Genomic DNA, 12999 nt, shown 5'->3' on the forward strand with positions numbered 1-12999 from the left:
GAAACTTCAGATGACCGAACTGGAGTTCAGAATTCTCAGAAAAATGAGATTGTGCCCTCCGAGACGACAGGTTGCAGAGAAGCTGCAACGGCAGATGTCGAGCCAGAAACCTCGGTGTTTTCAAAGCTTGAAGATGAAGAAGGGCAGGATTGTAGCTCCTCATTAAATGACACCATGGCTGAGTGCATGAGTGACCGGGATGAGATTTCAAATTGCAGTGAGCACGAAAGCTGGGACAAAGGTGCCAGTACAGATCTTAACCTCGAGGATTCAGGAAGGAAAGAAAGCGAAGACTGTACTGCAATGAAAGGATTCAAGAAACATTTTAAGGAAACTTTTAAGGAACGGGATGTAACTGAAAGTGAGGAGGATGAGCCTCCAGTTGCAACTGAGCTCTGCTTAAAGAAGGTACGACTGAAGGTCGTAAAGAAAAGAAAGAAAATTGGGATTGAGGGAGAGCAAAGTTCTCAAAAAGACGCTCCTTTCAGACAACAATGTTCTGATTATGCGGGTAAAACTGGATCAAACGTTCCTCGGCCAAAGGTGCGAATAAAAGTGAAAATGAAAAGAAACAACTTCAGACCTGCCAAGTCAGGTGAAATGGAGCCGGAAAAGTCAAGAAGAAAGAAAAGGGAGAACTTACTGCAGGACTTGAAGCGCAAGGAGAAGAGGGAGCTACAACCAGCGAAGCTATGTGTGTGTGCGCGCTAGCTTTGGCGCGTGTTAACAAACAGACGCGGCGCGCCCTATTTAAAGCGACCGCGCCGCTTGTTGAGTCAGTCAGTCAGTCAGTCAGTCAGTCAGTCAGTCAGTCAGTTCGTCCGTGTTTTGCGACGTATTCGCCTGTGTTTCGGCTGGACTCCCGGGGATCACCCGCTGCTGGCAAGCCCACGGACTTTCAAGGGAGCGGCGCTCGTCTCGTATGGCGGCCACATCGTGACTCTTGAGGCGTCGGACTGCAACAGTGCCCGGTGAACAATTTGGTGTTTGTTTATGTAACTCTCTCGTGTTTGATCTGTTGTAAAGCCTGTGTTATTGATTCATTCTGTAGTTGCATGCTTAGCGTTTGTATTCTGTGAACCTCTCGTCTGTTGTATTTCAAGTGATCTTGTGTATTCATGTGTATCGTCTCTTGCTCTACATAAATTGTGTTTTGTTTGTTACTTCTGACTCCGATCCTTACTCTGGTTTGAACCGGCGACCGCTGGGCACCAAACGACCACCCCCTTCTGTCACTACAAGGTAGTTGAATTCCGGCTGAGCTTGCCACGCAAGTCGAGGGCATCTCCTTTGCGACCGGAACATCTACCCCCACTCACTCTAAGGGTGTCTGGGAGTGTGCGCACCGTTAAGGGCGCATCGTTAATAATACTCCCTTAATTATTAACGGGTGACACCGGGTTCTGATTGGCAGATTCTTCCTCTAAGGAGCACTATAAACAAAAAGGAAACATCCTGGCCCGCACGATAAATGAAGATGCGCTAAATATGTTTAGCTGATTTATCTATTACGAAAGCTGGCAGGACGTTTAAGAACAGGATAACCCCGGAACTGCGTACAAGAAATGCTTGGTTACATTTAGAGCATGGTATGATGATGCATAATTACAGGGTATTCAGCGCAGCACAACACACACAAGAAAGAGCAACACTTCTAATGTGCATTGTGTTGCGCTGAATACCTTGCAATTATACCTGACAACCACCTAGCTCAACAGTTTACTCTGCAGAGTTAACTGTTATAACATGTTATGATGCTGCCTTCCCTCTGCGAGAGCGAAAAAGAAATAAAAAGGTTAGAAAACCATGGATATCATGCCACCTTATAGAAAAAAATCCGTAAGAAAAATAGCGTGTCACACACTTTCGTTGAAACACGTGACTCTGATGTACTGACTGAGTTCAACATTTTCAGAAATAAACTGAACTCGGATTTGAAAGGAAATTTCACAACATTCAAAATAATCTGCAAAAACTGTGGAGCACCGTTCACGAATAAACTGGCCGAGGGCGGATGAAGGAAATCCTGAGTGAAATCGTGATCAATAATGTCAGAAAAGTTGGAAATGAATTCGTTGACGAAATGATCTGGTTTAGTTTGTGGGATTTAATGCCCCAGAGTGAATAAGGCGATGAGAGATGCCGTAGTGGAGGCCTCCGGAAATTTTGACCACCTGGGGTTGTTTAACGTCCACTGACATCGCACAGAACACGGGCGCCTTGCTTTTCGGTTCCATCGAGAAGCTGCCGCCGAGGCCGGGATTCGATCCCGCATCCTTGGGAACAGTAGTCGAGCGCCACACCGGCGGCGCCGTTGACGAAATGAAGAGACATTTTGTTAGTACAGGGGTACATCATGGACAAACCTTAGAAGCGAGTGGCTATATGCTTAGAACTCAGCTTGATTCCATTATGCTACACCAACGAGCCCTGCTCAAAATGAAATCAATATTATCACTTTAAGGAATAATGCTGCTGCTTGTGAAGACGATATATTACCTGTCACTCATGTCGCGCACCTAATAAGCCCCCCCCCCCCCCCCCATTGTAAACCTTATCCTCTAACGCTGTGAATTTCCAAATGAATTAAGAATACCCAAAGTCACCCCCGCTTAAAAGGTGGCTGATAGAAAGAATTGCATAATTACTTTTCAAATATATTTGAGCACATCGTTGATAGATTCACATCCTTTTTTCAAAAACATGAAAAATTTCAGAGTCACAGTACGGTTTTCAGAAAAACAGGTGTGCAGAAGGAGCACTGATTAAACTAAAGGACGTAATAATTCAAAACACTAAAAATAAACTGCTGACTCTGGGAAAAAGGCGTCTGAAACTCTGCAACACAATACCCTACAGAGGCTGGCTAAGTGTGGTGTTCGAGGTGCTGTGATTACTCGAGTTAAAGTGGTCCTGGGTCCACACTGGGCATGTGGAGATGGAGGCACAGACTCGGAATATAATTTTAAACATATTTATTTCAAACATCTGGCTCAATGTGTCGCTTACGGCTCGCCATCACTGGGCTGCATTGCTCCGTCGTCGTGGTGCGGCACGTTCCCCGAAGAAGGGCTGGGTGTTCGTCACGGCCAGGTGATGGAATGCCGAGTGCTGCCGTTGCTGTCTTCATTTCCAGCTGGCGGTGGGATGAACTGCCAGGCGGAGAGGCAGAATGACAGGGGCCGAACTTGAACGAAGGCTAGACCCGGATCCAGGTCATGGCGCAGCCTGTCTTTTGCCCTGCTCGTCTTTTGTTGCGACCATCTCGTCCGCTGCCTTCGATTCCTCTCCTCCGCTCTCCCTTTCGCCTTCTCCTTTAAGCCCTCCGCTCCATTGTTGCGCCTCTTTTTCCCCGCCGTACGGGAGGTTGGCCGGTCTCCGCGGCCGCCGGCTGCCATTTTTAGCTCCCCCGCCACTTTCGTCCTTTCGCAGGTCCAGTCCCAAGGGAGTAGTCGGTGGCTGTCCATATATAGACAAGTTTCCGTGCCACGATACCGAATATGGGCATGCGTAGAGTTTGGCTACTCGACGCCTGCACGGTGCGGCGAGCAATAGCAAATGTCACTGACCGGCGTCCGTAGCATCGTCCACACGCACGAGCCGTCACAGTGTAGCGCAGGTATATCTCAAATCGATATCAGTATATATGCTTCAGTAGCCTGGCGTCTCAAAATTTGAAAATAGAATATAGCCTACGTCAAGGTTCTATCTTTGGACTCCTCTCATTCTTAAATACATAAATGATATCACAAAAATATCTTGCTCGCCTGAAATAATAGTGTATGCTGATGACACTAACATCTTTTTCACAGCCGCCACGAAAAAAGGTTTAGAGAAATTGGCTAATATTTATCTTTCAAAATTGTCGACCTGGTTTCAAAGCCACCGTTGCAAGCAAATAAAACCAAATATATTATTTGCAAGTCAGCAATCAAAAAAGACCACTCCTAAATTCAACTGATGTTTGAAGGCAGCTTACTCGAACAAGTTACCGAGCAAAAGTTCCTGGGTGTACGGTTTACACAGGACCTAAGATGGAGTACTCACGTTAGCAAATTAAAAAGTGAACTTTCTCGTGTAACTGGCTGCATATATATATATATATATATATATATATATATATATATATATATATATATATATATATATATATATATATATATATATATATATATATATTGTTACGAAGGGGGTATGACGTCGGAGCGCTGAACAACAAGACGATAGGGCAGGGAGCTACGCTGGTCAACGGCAGCGCGTCCGGCACGAGAGTCTTTTTCCAACGTCTTTCTCCTTCACTCGTGTTCTAAACTTCATCGTCTTCTGTTCTGTTACATTTTCCCCCTTGGCAGACGAAGCCCCCCGGGCGAGGTAGATATTCGTTTCCACGAGAGTGACACGGCTTCATCCGGGCGACATGGGCAACTTCAGTTCTGACTGAACGACGACCATTTGATGTCATACGTGCTATTTGGTAGTTCACTTCACTGACGCGTTCGAGCACAACGTAGGGGCCAGCGTAACGCGACATTTTCTGCGCTAAACCACGCTTTCGGAGAGGTCGCCAAAGCCACACTAAATCTCCAGGAGCGTAAGACACATGGTTATGCCGGCTGTCGTACCGAGCTTTTGAACACTCTTGCGAAGCGAGAATTCGCAAACGGGCGAGACGGCGAGCTTCTTCGGCTCGACAAATAGTTCCCGCAATGCGCGGTTCGTCATGGACGGAGAAAGGAAGAATGGTGTCTAGACAATACCGAGGAGGACGGGCATATAGCAGGAAGAACGGGCTGTAGCCAATAGTCTCATGGGTTGCAGTGTTGAATGCAAACGTTATAAATGGCAGTATAGTATCCCAATTCTTGTGGTCAGATGCGATGTACATAGATAGCATGTTCGTGAGTGTGCGGTTTGTGCGCTCCGTCAAGCCGTTGGTTTGAGGATGATATGGTTTGGAATGCCTAAAATGCGACGCACACAAACGAAGAAGCTCTTCCACAACATCTGCCGTAAACTGGCGACCTCGGTCACTGATGATCACTCGCGGAGGTCCATGGCGGAGGATCACTGAACGGAGCAAGGACAGGGACACGTGGTGAGGGGTGGCTGAAGGCAGAGCTGCCGTTTCGCAGTAGCGGGTGAGGTAGTCGGCACAAACCACGATCCAACGATTTCCGTCGGATGACTTCGGGAAGGGACCCATAAGGTCGATTCCGATTTTCTCAAATGCGCCACGTGGTGGAGTCACAGGATGCAGCAGGCCCTGTGGCGTGGACGTAGGACGTTTGTGTCGTTGGCACTCAGTGCAGCTCGCCGCATATCGCTCAATCGTCTGGCGCATCTTTGGCCAATAAAACCGGTCGCGAGCACGATGGAGCGTTCTTGCAGAGCCCAGGTGACCGGAAGTGGGGTCGCCGTGCATGGCGCGTAAGATGCACGAGCGGTAGCTCTCGGGAACCACAAGCAGAAAATTCGTACCGGTGCTTGAGTAAGCCTTTTTGCACAAAAGGCCATCACGGAGACAAAATGGACTGAAAGCAGTGGAATCCCGCGCCTCCGCAAGCAGGGGCTCGAGGGTTATATCGGTCTCTTGCGCAGTCCGTAAAGCCGAGGCGTCGGGAAACTCGGGCACGACGGAGGCGATGTAATGATCAAAATCACCAGAGTCACATTCTGTCGTAGGAAGAGGAAGACGTGAAGGACAGTCTGCATCGGCGTGTTTGCGGCCACTCTTGTACGAAACAGTGAAGTCGTACTCTTGCAGGCGAAGGGCCCAGCGTTCCAGACGACCAGATGGATCACGAAGGTTGACAAGCCAACACAGGGCATGATGGTCCGTCACAACCGTGAAATGGCGTCCATATAGGTAGCACCGAAACCGCTGAACAGCGAAAACTACAGCGAGACACTCCTGCTCCGTAACAATGTAGTTACGCTCAGGTTTGCTGAGGGAACGGCTTGCATACGCAATTACATGCTCGCCTGTTGTCGAACGTTGCACAAGCACAGCGCCAACACCAATCCCACTTGCATCCGTGTGGACTTCAGTCGGAGTGGAGGGGTTGAAGTGCCGTAGTATGGGATGTGACGTAAGCAGAAACTTTAGTTGGCGGAAAGACGCGTCGCAATCTGAGGTCCAGTCGAAAGGGACGTCCTTATGTAGAAGGGATGTCAGAGGGTAAGCGACGTCGGCAAACTTTGGGATGAATCGTCGAAAGTAGGAACACAGGCCCAGAAAACTGCGGAGCTCCTTTTGAGTCTGTGGTCGTTGGAATTCTGCAACTGCTGCAGTCTTCTGTGGATCTGGCCGAACTCTATCGCGGTCGACGAAATGCCCGAGTACCAGCGCTTGACGTTCACCAAAACGGCACTTTTTAGAATTCAGGACAAGGCCAGCCTTCTGTAGGCAATCTAACACAACAGCGAGTCGCGTGCTATGTTCAGTAAAAGTCCGGCCAAAAATATCAACATCGTCTAAATAGCACATGCAGATTTCCCACTTCAGGCCACGCAGTACTGTGTCCATAAATCTCTCAAAAGTGGCCGGCGCATTACATAGGCCGAAGGGCGTCACGTTAAATTCAAATAGGCCGTCCGGGGTAACAAATGCAGTTTTTTCCTTGTCAGCAGCATCCATCGGGATCTGCCAATAACCCGATCGCAAATCAACTGAAGAGAAATAAGACGCGGAAAAAAGGCAATCTATGGCATCGTCGATGCGTGGGAGAGGATACACATCCTTTTTAGTGATGGAGTTGAGGCGACGATAGTCAATGCAGAACCTCCATGTTCCGTCTTTTTTCTTCACCAATATCACGGGAGCAGCCCAAGGACTGGAGGATTCCTGTATTACGCCCCTGTTCAACATGTCTTGGACTTGCTCGGTGATGATCTTACGCTCTGATGGTGACACACGGTACGGCTTTTGACGGATCGGATGGGCAGATCCCGTGTCAATCCTGTGGCGTGCGCGCGACAGCGGAAAACGTTGCGAGCCGTCGGACTGCGTGAAATCAAAGACGGATAGGTGCTGGGACAAGAGGTTCTTCAATATCTGTCGTTGCGAGGTGTTCAACGATGCGCTGATCATCGGAAGAAGCTTTTCGTCGGCAGGTGAGTTAGTACGGGGGTTAGTAGTATATATATATATATATATATATATATATATATATATATATATATATATATATATATATATATATATAGAATACAAGACATACTGTTCACATGGCTGAAACACACACTCTACAACTCGTTCTTTTACACAAAACTTAGCTACGGAATTTTAATATGGAGAATCACGAAAACCACAAACTATAAAAAACTGATCATTCTTCAAAAGATAGTATTGAGATTGTGTGAAAACTATGTCAGCAATAAACGAGTGTCTCGAACAAACCCGCTCATCACAAAATATTACATGCTCAGGGCCGATCAAGTCCATTACTTGAAACTGCCCCAATGGATTTAAATAATTAGGCTACACGCGACACCTGTCGACATTTGCATCTCTTACAAAATTCGTAAACCACACTAAAGAGTTCCTGCTATAAGGACTAATTACGGATGCCTAAAAATAAATTTTCAAGGGATTAAAATAATAAATAGTAAACAAAAGCTTCCTAAACTTTCCAAAAGCAATGTCAAATGCTGGTGGGCAGTGACATCACATTTTCATTTGTATAGCGTGTTTTCCTCTTGGCAATGAATTAGGACTTACTTAAAGTATGCCTGTTTTTAAGCGATTATTTACTGCATTATTAACAGTGCCATCCTCGTTTCATTCTACATTTGTCCACATCTTGTTAATCTTTCGGAAGAGCTCTTGATTACATACTATAAAAATATGCTGCTTACGTTTGAATCAAATAACGCTGTATTTTTTCGTGTTTTTTTGTGCTATCAGTGTTGTTATTACCCTTTTGTTCGTGTGTACGTACTACATTTGTAACAGTCGCTTTGAAAACTATATACTCACTACGATATGACACAAGCCATATCTCATGGATGTGTGTCCTGTAAGTGACTTGAGTTTTGTTATTCTTGAGGGATATTCCTCTTGTGAAGGATTTAAATTGCCTTGAACTGTGAGGGCGCAGAGGCTCTGTCAAGCACCTTGCCTGTACCTCTGCCCTCTACTCGGCGGATATCCATAGAACAATAAGCAAACTTCCAACTTCAAACGATTCTTCGAAGTATATGTGTCGATTTTAGGCCTCACTGTCAACGCTAACGTACACGACGCGGCATGCAGGTGAACCCGAATGTTCTAGAAAATTATTCGTTATAACTAACTGTTTAACTTTTCTTGAAAATGCAATGAAGAAGCACAACTCTGTTCGAGTTTACCTAACTGGCGTTGAGAAGGACATCCCATGCACCGAACGGCGTAAAATAATTTTCTTTTGGCCTTCTCTAAATAAAATATTTACCACCTCCGGAAGGCTCGAACTAATTAACTAGTACACAGAGAGTTCAGGTGATGGTTAACTATCACTAACCAATAGTAATTGTTAGACGTTTCGATACGTCCATAGCCGTCACATGGTGACGTTATCACCAGATGTGACGTCATCAGGACGTCACATCCGGTCATGTCTAATAACCGAAAGTGATATGACGTCACACCCGATCATGACTGGTGATGACCCCGCCGGGTGGCGTATTATTATTATTATTTTGATAATTAATAATAATTGGTTCACAGGAAGGGAAAGGCGCAGTATCTGTAGACCGCTCGGCTCCCTCAAGCATGTGCCACCTCTGGGGGCAGTAGATGCTAGTCGGAACAGTCCGCTTTCTTCGACTCTTCTGTTGCTTAGCTTTCGCGGAGCCATCGCCCCGAGTAAAGTCAAATACGCCGCCCGGCGTTCGATCCAGGTGCCCGTGCGGCGCCTTTCATTTGCCACTTCCTCGAACGCCGCACCACAGAGCATGTATAGAAATAGACAGCAGGCATCAGCGGCGTTTAAAATTGGTTGACAGCAAAGAAAAGGCGCAGTATCTGTCACAGTTCTAGTCAATCACAAACGGTCTCGCAGTCAATGCTTAAGCAGCGCGGCGGCGAAGGCTTCCGCCTTGAAGCACTTTAGTGAGCCAAAGTGCCCCCTGAATTTTAGGCTCTTACAGCGCGGATCCGACCGCCGCCTGAGGCTGCTTCCGGCCGTTTTGTTCTGACACGTCCGGCATCACGTGTCTTCGTGTGTGTGCGTGTGTGTTTGTGCAAAAGCATGTCAAGCGCAGCACTCGCGAAGAAGGGCGCCGACCCCGGGTAGTGCGAGAATGTTCTTCCGACGCCAGCGCATCTGCTTCGTCGAGGCCTCCGTGAACATATGCCATCGATGACCGTTGCAATCTTTTTGAGAACCCTCCCCTTCCGGAGTGCCGAGTATAAAACAGCTGTGGTCAATCCCGCCGAAGAGTCGCCTTGGAGACATACCTGTTGTGCAAACGTGCCTCCTTTCTTTCTTGGGCCAGCATGTTTGGTCGTCTTCGAGATGCAAGATTAAAAGCGGTTCTTGTTACTCGACGCCTCGTCTGTGCCGGGACCTGCAGATGCTGTCCGCGGTAAAACGAGCCGATAGGCCAACGTTACCCTTAGGGTTTGCTGTCCCTTTATTTATTTGAAGTACCTTACAGCTTCATTAGGCATTGTGTAAGGGGGGGGGACTCTATACGGTGCTATATATATATATATATATATATGTGTGTGTGTGTGTGTGTGTGTGTGTGTGTGTGTGTGTGTGTGTGTGTGTGTGTGTGTGTGTGTGTGTGTGTGTGTGTGTGTGTGTGTGTGTGTGTGTGTGTGTGTGTGTGTGTGTGTGTGTGTGTGTGTGTGTGTGTGTGTGTGTGTGTGTGTGTGTGTGTGTGTGTGTGTGTGTGTGTGTGTGTGTGTGTGTGTGTGTGTGTGTGTGTGTGTGTGTGTGTGTGTGTGTGTGTGTGTGTGTGTGTGTGTGTGTGTGTGTGTGTGTGTGTGTGTGTGTGTGTGTGTGTGTGTGTGTGTGTGTGTGTGTGTGTGTGTGTGTGTGTGTGTGTGTGTGTGTGTGTGTGTGTGTGTGTGTGTGTGTGTGTGTGTGTGTGTGTGTGTGTGTGTGTGTGTGTGTGTGTGTGTGTGTGTGTGTGTGTGTGTGTGTGTGTGTGTGTGTGTGTGTGTGTGTGTGTGTGTGTGTGTGTGTGTGTGTGTGTGTGTGTGTGTGTGTGTGTGTGTGTGTGTGTGTGTGTGTGTGTGTGTGTGTGTGTGTGTGTGTGTGTGTGTGTGTGTGTGTGTGTGTGTGTGTGTGTGTGTGTGTGTGTGTGTGTGTGTGTGTGTGTGTGTGTGTGTGTGTGTGTGTGTGTGTGTGTGTGTGTGTGTGTGTGTGTGTGTGTGTGTGTGTGTGTGTGTGTGTGTGTGTGTGTGTGTGTGTGTGTGTGTGTGTGTGTGTGTGTGTGTGTGTGTGTGTGTGTGTGTGTGTGTGTGTGTGTGTGTGTGTGTGTGTGTGTGTGTGTGTGTGTGTGTGTGTGTGTGTGTGTGTGTGTGTGTGTGTGTGTGTGTGTGTGTGTGTGTGTGTGTGTGTGTGTGTGTGTGTGTGTGTGTGTGTGTGTGTGTGTGTGTGTGTGTGTGTGTGTGTGTGTGTGTGTGTGTGTGTGTGTGTGTGTGTGTGTGTGTGTGTGTGTGTGTGTGTGTGTGTGTGTGTGTGTGTGTGTGTGTGTGTGTGTGTGTGTGTGTGTGTGTGTGTGTGTGTGTGTGTGTGTGTGTGTGTGTGTGTGTGTGTGTGTGTGTGTGTGTGTGTGTGTGTGTGTGTGTGTGTGTGTGTGTGTGTGTGTGTGTGTGTGTGTGTGTGTGTGTGTGTGTGTGTGTGTGTGTGTGTAACACACAACACAACAACGCAAAAGAAAACAGGCAAAAATTCAAACCAAGATAATCAATATGTGGACAAAAAATACTGTACAGAAGAGCACTTGAAACGGCAGAGAAATAATTACAATACTAACAAAAAGAAATACGCGACACAGATTAAAGCACAATGCAGGAAAAAAGGCAAGTGACACACAGTGCCCAGTATAGCGCTTTTGAAACAAACTGGTAAGGGAAAAAATTCTAAAACGTACAGAGGCAAACATAACTAAAAAACCCCATCAAAAAGGCATTTACAGCTGCAGCAAAGTTAATAAAGATAATAGAATGAAGGCTAAATGAAGACTGAAGTGATATATGTGATGAGTAGCGGTGGAACGCATCTAGATTAGAAGGAGAAGCGATATTGTCTGGCAGGTTATTCCATACTCTGATGGCTCGTGGAAGTGCTGATGACTTGAAGGCCAATGTGTCATCGTATATTCTTGTAAAACTGAGATGATAGTGCAATCTTTTGGACGTCCGGGGTGGAACACCGAGGGTAAGCGAACTTGATCTGTTGAAGTGTACATGCTTGTGAAATAGTGTTAGGAGAGCGACGTCACGGCATGGGCCTAAATATTGTAACGAAAGATTAGTATTAATCTGAGTGATGCTTGAATGTATAGTTATAGTTTCGAGATATGAATCGTGCTGCCCTGTTTTGGATGGATTTTGTTGTGGTAATTCTGTTGTTATGATATATGTAGACCAAATGGATGAAGCAAATTTAGGTTGTGGACGGACAAAAGTAATATAAGGCAGTTTACGAATATTAGCAGGAGAATTCCTGAGATTGCGTCGTTGGTACCTTAATGATTTTGAGGCTGCAGCGCATATGGATGTAATATGGAAGGACCATAAAAGGTGAGAGGAGATGTTAACACTGCAGCATTTGTAATGGGATACCTGAGTCAGTAAATCATCTTGAATGCGGTATGGAAAGCTATAATTGTTTCGTTTGCGGCTAAATTAGATTTCTTTACACTTCGATATGCTAAGGGTCGTCAACCATGATTTGCACGATTCGTTATAATAAGATCTGATTATAAAGCCCGGTGGTCATTAGGAGATTTAATAAGGCGATAGATGATGCAGTCATTCGCGAAAATGCGCATACAAGAGAATATATTATTAGGCAAATAATTTATATAAGTAAGAAATAACAAGGGCATGAGCACGCTACCCTGTAGCATGCAGGAGATATCTGAGGAAATATTAGAGGACAGATTATTAACAAATACGAACTGTCGCCGATGCGAGAGGAAGTTGCGAATCCGTGATAAAGTTTACGAGTCTAGACGAAGTGATGATAATTTTGAAATCATGCGGCAGTGAGCTGCGCGGTCGAAAGCTTTAGCGAAGTCAAGGAATATACAATCAGTTTGAAGGTTTTCGTTCATATTGAAATGGAAGTCAGTTAGCTCGAATAGCTGAGTTTCGAAGGAATGACCCTTCCTAAATCTCTGTTGATTACCTTAAAAACGTTTTTCTGCTCAAGATTACTGAAAACATCACATGAAATTATGTTGTCGAGCATTTTGCAACAGATGCATGGGAAAGATATTGGACGATAATTTTTAGCTGAATTTTCCTTTCCTGATTTAAAAATGGGTATTCTTGTAGGTATCTTCCAGTCTGCTAGTAACAGGTCACTAGTTAAATATTGCTGAAACATATGAAATAAAATTTTGCTGCAGATTCAAATGCCATTTTTTAAAGATTTTAGAATTAATACCATCAACACCAGCTGAAGTAGATACCTTAAGGTTATCTTTGAGAGAGATGATGCCTTCCACAGTTATTTCCATGGGTGTCATGTAGCGGCAATTAAAGTCAGGCACCTCCGGTAGATTAGTGCTATCTTCGGGAAAAAATACAGGTGAAAAGTATATGTTGAATATTGCTGGGCACTTAATATCCGAGACTGTAGTATTGTTACATTGTAGAGATATGGAACCACCATCCCGATCTGGGAATATCTGTTTCAAAAACCTTTTGGGGTTAGTTTTCATAAGCGAATGAAGGTGATGTGAAAAGTACTTATCTTTCGCAAAGGATAAGGTGTAGCAATATATTTTTAGTTTCTCACCGTATGTATTTCAAGCAGAACTGGAGCACGCACG

This window comes from Amblyomma maculatum, chromosome 5, assembly GCF_055883805.1.
Source record: "Amblyomma maculatum isolate TAMU_Amacu chromosome 5, ASM5588380v1, whole genome shotgun sequence".
Classification (NCBI taxonomy): domain Eukaryota; kingdom Metazoa; phylum Arthropoda; class Arachnida; order Ixodida; family Ixodidae; genus Amblyomma; species Amblyomma maculatum.